The sequence below is a fragment of the Coregonus clupeaformis genome, chromosome 26 (genome assembly GCF_020615455.1).
Source record: "Coregonus clupeaformis isolate EN_2021a chromosome 26, ASM2061545v1, whole genome shotgun sequence".
NCBI classification, from domain to species: Eukaryota; Metazoa; Chordata; class Actinopteri; order Salmoniformes; family Salmonidae; genus Coregonus; species Coregonus clupeaformis.
Genome location: NC_059217.1, coordinates 46,887,978 through 46,895,477, shown reverse-complemented (window position 1 = coordinate 46,895,477; position 7,500 = coordinate 46,887,978). Strand labels below are relative to the sequence as shown.

Genomic DNA, 7,500 nt, shown 5'->3' with positions numbered 1-7,500 from the left:
TCTGGTAGGCTTGTGTCACTGGGCAGCTCGCGGTTGGGTAATAGTTTGCAAGCCCTGCCACATCCGACGAGCGTCAGAGCCGGTGTAGTAGGATTCAATCTTAGTCCTGTTTGATGGTTCGTCGGAGGGCATTGCTGGATTTCTTATAAAAGTCCGGATTAGTGTCCCGGTCCTTGAAAGCGGCAGCTCTAGCCTTTAGATCAGTGCGGATGTTGCCTGTAATCCATGGCTTCTGGTTGGGACATGTACGTGCAGTCAATGTGGGGACGACGTCATCGATGCACTTATTGATGAAGCCGGTGACTGATGTGATGTACTCCTCAATGCCATCGAATGAATCCCAGAACATATTCCAGTCTGTGCAAGCAAAACAGTCCTGTAGCTTAGCATCCGCGCCATCAAACCACTTCCATATTGAGTGAGTCACTGGTACTTCCTGTTTGAGTTTTTGCTTGTAAACAGGAATCAGGAGGATAGAATTATGGTCAGATTTGCCAAATGGAGGGTGAGGGAGAGCTTTGTACGCGTCTCTGTGTGTGGAGTGAAGGTGGTCTCGAGTTTTTTTTCCTCTGGTTGCACATGTGACATGCTCATAGAAATTAGATCAAACGGATGTACAGTGGGGAAAAAAGTATTTAGTCAGCCACCAATTGTGCAAGTTCTCCCACTTAAAAAGATGAGAGAGGCCTGTAATTTTCATCATAGGTACACGTCAACTATGACAGAGAAATTGAGGGAAAAAAATCCAGAAAAATCAAATTGTAGGATTTTTTATGATTTTAATTGCAAATTATGGTGGAAAATAAGTATTTGGTCACCTACAAACAAGAAAGATTTCTGGCTCTCACAGACCTGTAACTTCTTCTTTAAGAGGCTCCTCTGTCCTCCACTCGTTATCAGTATAAAAGACACCTGTCCACAACCTCAAACAGTCACACTCCAAACTCCACTATGGCCAAGACCAAAGAGCTGTCAAAGGACACCAGAAACAAAATTGTAGACCTGCACCAGGCTGGGAAGACTGAATCTGCAATAGGTAAGCAGCTTGGTTTGAAGAAATCAACTGTGGGAGCAATTATTAGGAAATGGAAGACATTCAAGACCACTGATAATCTCCCTCGATCTGGGGCTCCACGCAAGATCTCACCCCGTGGGGTAAAAATGATCACAAGAACGGTGAGCAAAAATCCCAGAACCACACGGGGGGACCTAGTGAATGACCTGCAGAGAGCTGGGACCAAAGTAACAAAGCCTACCATCAGTAACACACTACGCCGCCAGGGACACAAATCCTGCAGTGCCAGACGTGTCCCCCTGCTTAAGCCAGTACATGTCCAGGCCCGTCTGAAGTTTGCTAGAGTGCATTTGGATGATCCAGAAGAGGATTGGGAGAATGTCATATGGTCAGATGAAACCAAAATAGAACTTTTTGGTAAAAACTCAACTCGTCGTGTTTGGAGGACAAAGAATGTTGAGTTGCATCCAAAGAACACCATACCTATTGTGAAGCATGGGGGTGGAAACATCATGCTTTGGGGCTGTTTTTCTGAAAAGGGACCAGGACGACTGATCCGTGTAAAGGAAAGAATGAATGGGGCCATGTATCGTGAGATTTTGAGTGAAAACCTCCTTCCATCAGCAAGGGCATTGAAGATAAAACGTGGCTGGGTCTTTCAGCATGACAATGATCCCAAACACACCACCCGGGCAACGAAGGAGTGGCTTCGTAAGAAGCATTTCAAGGTCCTGGAGTGGCCTAGCCAGTCTCTAGATCTCAACCCCATAGAAAATCTTTGGAGGGAGTTGAAAGTCCGTGTTGCCCAGCGACAGCCCCAAAACATCACTGCTCTAGAGGAGATCTGCATGGAGGAATGGGCCAAAATACCAGCAACAGTGTGTGAAAACCTTGTGAAGACTTACAGAAAACGTTTGACCTGTGTCATTGCCAACAAAGGGTATATAACAAAGTATTGAGAAACTTTTGTTATTGACCAAATACTTATTTTCCACCATAATTTGCAAATAAATTCATAAAAAATCCTACAATGTGATTTTCTGGATTTTTTTCTCTCATTTTGTCTGTCATAGTTGACGTGTACCTATGATGGAAATTACAGGCCTCTCTCATCTTTTTAAGTGGGAGAACTTGCACAATTGGTGGCTGACTAAATACTTTTTTCCCCACTGTACGTTTTCCTGCATTAAAGTCGACGGCCACTAGGAGCGCCGCTTCTGGGTGAGCATTCTCTTGTTTGCTTTTGGCCTTATAAAGCTCGTTGAGTGCGGTCTTAGTGCCAGCATCGGTTTGTGGTGGTAAATAGACGGCTACGAAAAATATAGATGAAAACTCTCTTGGTAGATAGTGTGGTCTTACAGCTTATCATGAGGTACTCTACCTCAGGCGAGCAATACCTTGAGACTTCCTTAACATTATAGATCACGCACCAGCTGTTGTTCACAAATAGACACAGACCAGTTATTGTTACATTATCAGTAGACTAAAGTAGATACCATGCCTCAAATCTTTGATATTATTTGGCATCTAATATAACAACGTATAGGCTATAGACGCTTTTATCCCAAGTCACTTACAGTGAGCGCAAACATGTTTCGTATTTACGTGATTCCTGTAGGAATTGAACCCACCGCCTTGGTGTTGCCTGCGCCACGCTCTTACCATCTGAGCCACACGGGACTACTCTCAATCGCTACACTACTGTTGAATCACATCTCCCTTTTCAAAGAGCACCACGACCCACAACTGCTGCCGAGATGCACTTGTCATTGTTTCCAAAAATAGGTTTGGAGTAGACACTAGCGTGATAATATTTATGGGCATAGCGACCACTAGACAGAGTTATGCACCAGGAAGGATCATATTTGCGGTTTCACAAATAAATCAGATCACTCTTTCCTCTTCCTACCCTAGAGTGAGGATTATAAACCTAATACCCATCTACTGAATCCCTCTTTCCTCCCTTTTCATCTCTCTCTGTCTATATCTACCTCTCCCTTCTCTCTGTGTCCATCCGTCTCTCTCTGTCTATATCTACCTCTCCCTTCTCTGTGTCCATCTGTCTCTCTCTGTCTATATCTACCTCTCCCTTCTCTGTGTCCATCTGTCTCTCTCTGTCTATATCTACCTCTCCCTTCTCTGTGTCCATCCGTCTCTCTCTGTCTATATCTACCTCTCCCTTCTCTGTGTCCATCCGTCTCTCTCTGTCTATATCTACCTCTCCCTTCTCTGTGTCCATCTGTCTCTCTCTGTCTATATCTACCTCTCCCTTCTCTGTGTCCATCCGTCTCTCTCTGTCTATATCTACCTCTCCCTTCTCTGTGTCCATTCGTCTCTCTGTCTGCCTTTCTTTCCTTCTTTGTCTGTGCCTCTCTCTCTGTATGTCTGTCTGCCTCCCTCTCTGTCTTCCTCCCTCTCTGTATGCCTCCATCTCTGTCTGCCTCGCTCTCTCCTTCTCTCTCTCTTCTCTCTCTCTCTCTCTCTCTCTCTCTCTCCTCTCTCTTCTCTCTCTCTCTCTCCTCTCTCTCTCTCCTTCTCTCTCTCTCCTCTCTCTCTCTCTCCTCTCTCTCTCCTCTTTCTCTCTCTCTCTTTCTCTCCTCTCTCTCTCTCTCCCCTCTCTCTCTCTCTCCTCTCTCTCCTCTCTCTCCTCTCTCTCCTCTCTCACTCTCCAACATCTGGACTGAGAGGTGTAGGCATATCAAGCCCACACACCTCTATTTGAGAAAGATGCTTCAGCATAGTCATTCTATTTCTATGAACATAATTCTGTTTCAGTCTTACAGACAGCAGCATTTAGCATTTTCTCAGTGTCAGAAAATATTTGATCGCCTACTGTGACTTTAACAAATAGACAGAGAGAATCAACTGGTGTGGGGTTTTTGTGAGGGTTTTTTGATGTATTTGTCTGTGCTACTAGACCCTGTGGCCTCTCACTGGCCAGCAGCACATTATCTTCCAGCCGGAGAGAGTGAGATAGCAACAATTATGAGGTTTGGTCTACGCCTTCTGCAGTTGCTCCTGGTTCCTATAGATTGTAAAAAGGCAGTAGCATACAGATACAATAATAGCCTACTGCTTGCCGTGAGGACGTTCTACTCATAGGTTGCCTATAACTTATATTTTGAATATATTCGCAAAATTAATTTAGCTAAAACACCCATAGGCTATAAAAAGGACAAACACGTGGACAATTCTCCATTAAACTGTAGGTTAAGTAGGCCTAACCACATGATAGACATCTTTCCATTCAAACTAAGGCATAGATCCGCTCAGGGAGTCAGTCCAAGGACAGGACTCATAAATAATTTCACAGCTGCAATAGAACGGTTGACACACACGACTGGGACTAGCAACACAGCAGACCTGCACTGTCTGGCATGCTATAAATCATGCTTTAAGTCAGAACGTAGCATAATGAATATGAATACCCATAGGTCACACTATACACGCTGGCAATTACGCACGATCACGACGGAAGTAATTTGAGTTCCATATTCTCTACACACGCGCGCAGAGCTCCTTCTCCCCGATTCTCTCTCTCTCACACACACACACACACACACACACACACACACACGCCGGTGTCTGACATAGGCTTCAGGCAGGCTGTCACACGACAATCGTTATGCCCACCCTCCAGCCTGCGAGGTCTACTGGGACTGCAAGAGAAACATTCATAGCCCCCAAATGAACCGCTAATCCGGGGAGAGAAAAAAAAACACATCTCGACCCGGTCCGCGCTAACAAGCTAACATTTACACCAAATCTGCATTTCCTAGCAAATTGCTGCTAAATTATACCAAAGAGAGATTCAACCCGTGTCCTCGCGGCTACCACTAGAGGGATTGGATGTCACCTAGCTAGGTCAATCCATGAATTCGTCTACATCATCATCGTAGGCTACGGTAGGCTATGGGCTACAACCCCGCTTCAGCACGTCAGGGGCGGCACAGTCGCAATAACCAGCTACTATTTCATTGATAGGCTACCGGTATTGTGACCGTTACTTCAATCATCTTCCATAAGGCCTAAATCAAACTGTATTCACGTCAAATCACAACAGGGAATCATATCCTGCCACATAACGGGAAACGATTGGCTCTTGACTGAGAGGAAGGATAGCGGCGCACCGCTGTCGCTCAGAACAGATTGCTAGAATTAGATGAAACGTTATCTACCGGTACTCACTACACATGCATTGCAACCGTTCTCTATACTGCAAGCTCAAAAATGCATCCATATTTCTCAAGTAGGTTAGGTTATGCTAATATCACAACTCGCTATTTCTCCGTTCTCCATATAGACATGCTACGGTCAGAAATGCTTAGATTATGATAGCACGTACTATTCACATACCGTGTTGTGCAGTTTCCGTTATTTCAGATGGATAATATCTGGAGTTGAAAATAACCGTTTCCCCTCTCGTGTCCTTCTCGCTTGCTGACAGTCTGCTTGCTAACCTGCCGGTGTGTTAGTAGCATTTGTGTCCCTTGGAGAGAGGTAGAGAGAAGGTGTGGGAGGGAGAAGAGAAGGGGTGATGATGGAAGAGAGACTTGTAAAAAGGGGAAGAGAGGATCTATGGCCTCTAGTGGCCGGTCTATGAAATTGCACTTATAATTGAAGGTAGATTTCCAGTGACTGCTAAGGTGTACAGCCAAGGTAAGTGCCAACATAAAGGAAGGTGTCTGAATAGGGCGTTGGGCCACCACGAGCCGTCAAAACAACTTCAGTGCATAGCCCCCTAAAAAATCAACAAAAAAAAGTTTATACAAAAAAAAAATATATATATTTACAGAAGGGCCTTTACTAGTCCAGTATTAGCAGAACGATATAGCCTTCTGGATCGCGGGCCAAAATAATTACATTCTGCCCCTGTCCGAGAAAAAACTGCAGCAACCCCACCCCCAAAACATCTTCCGCGGCTGTGTTTCAATGCACCTTGGCATAGATTCTGCAAAGTGTCTGGAAATGTATTGGAGGGATACCCCACCATTCTTCCACGAGAAACTCCATCATTTGGTGTTTTGTTGATGGTGGTGGAAAACGCCGTCTCAGGCGCCGCTCCAGAATCTCCCCGTTAAGTGTTCAATTGGGTTGAGATCTGGTTACTGAGACACATACACACACACGCTATGCTCCGTTGAGAGCCCTCTTTCCAAGTCACTGATATCTCTTCTAGCCATGGTAGCCAAAATAATGGGCAACCTTTATACATGATGGGATGTTAACTGCTTAATTAACTCAGGAGCCACAAAAGTCCCGTGTAGCTCAGTTGGTAGAGCATGGCGCTTGCAACGCCAGGGTTGTGGGTTCGATTCCCACGGGGGGGCCAGTATGAAAAATGTATGCACTAACTGTAAGTCGCTCTGAATAAGAGCGTCTGCTAAATGACTAATGTAAAAGGCTCCTTAACAGCTTATACCCATAAGACTGTTGAACAATTAACCAAATCGCCACCTGGACTATTTGCATTGACCCCCCTGTTTTTACACTGCTGTTTATTATCTATGCATAGTCACTTTACCCCTACCTACATGTACAAATTACCGCGACTAACCTGTACCCCCACATATTGACTCGGTACTGGTACCCCCTGTATATAGCCTCATTATTGTTATTTTATTGTGTAACAAAAAAATATATATATATATATATATATATATTACTTTAGTTTATTTCGTAAATATTTTCTTAACTCTATTTTCTTAAAACTGCATTGTTGGTTAAGAGGTTGTAAGTAAGCATTTCACTGTAAGGTCTACACCTGTTGTATTCGAATGTATGACGAATACAATTTGATTTGATTTGATACCTGTGTGGAAGCACCTGCTTTCAATACACTTTGTATCCCTCATTTCCTCAAGTGTTTGCTTTATTTTGGCAGTTAGCTGTATGCTAGCCTAATAATAGAATGGAGGAGGGAGGCACAAGTCATCATCATGGTTTACTTACAGAACATTTCAGTATAAATAAATATAATAACACAGGTAGAGATATACATCTCTTAGGCATATCATAACATCACAAATGAATCACTTCACGGGTTCAGTTTAGAGGCAACAGAGGTTTACAAAGATTTCGACATGTGCATATTGTATATCTGACAGGAATGATGCCACAAATAACAGGACAAGAACACAAGAGTGAAGAGTCCATTAATTCATTGGTCTGTGTATCAGCAAGTCAAGCACACATTGTGCAATAGGAGGTGACAGCAACCATGAATGTGAATAGAACACCAGTCCAACAACCAGGGTTGGGGTCAATTCCATTTCAATTCTAGTGAATTCAGAAAGTAAACAAAATTCAAAATTCCACATTTTCCTAATTGAAAACTTTGAAGAGAATTAGAATTTCAGTGTGATTCCTGAATTGACAGTCATTGAAATGGAATTGACCCCAACCCTGTCAGCAGCATTTTTAGTTTTCCTTCTTTCTCTGTGCTACAGTTATAACAGCTACCATTAGATCAGCTGAATGGCTGG

General features: G+C 43.8%; 2 protein-coding genes across 4 annotated transcripts in view; both read right to left on the bottom strand.

Moving 5' to 3' along the window:
* Positions 1 to 5,572, bottom strand: part of LOC121540760 (mitochondrial glutamate carrier 1-like) — a 43,511-nt gene extending 37,939 nt beyond the window's left edge. The window contains exon 1 of one of the 2 annotated variants that reach the window (XM_041849832.1): positions 5,361 to 5,572. The gene's annotated coding sequence lies outside the window, so the exon portion shown is untranslated. The remainder of the gene's footprint in view (positions 1 to 5,360) is intronic. The other variant, XM_041849831.1, reaches the window with a different exon arrangement.
* Positions 5,573 to 6,946: 1,374 nt separating this feature from the next.
* Positions 6,947 to 7,500, bottom strand: part of pidd1 (p53-induced death domain protein 1) — a 35,299-nt gene continuing 34,745 nt past the window's right edge. For both annotated transcript variants that reach the window (XM_041848724.2, XM_045207893.1), the window contains one exon: positions 6,947 to 7,500. This exon is cut by the window's right edge and continues 3,197 nt beyond it. The gene's annotated coding sequence lies outside the window, so the exon portion shown is untranslated.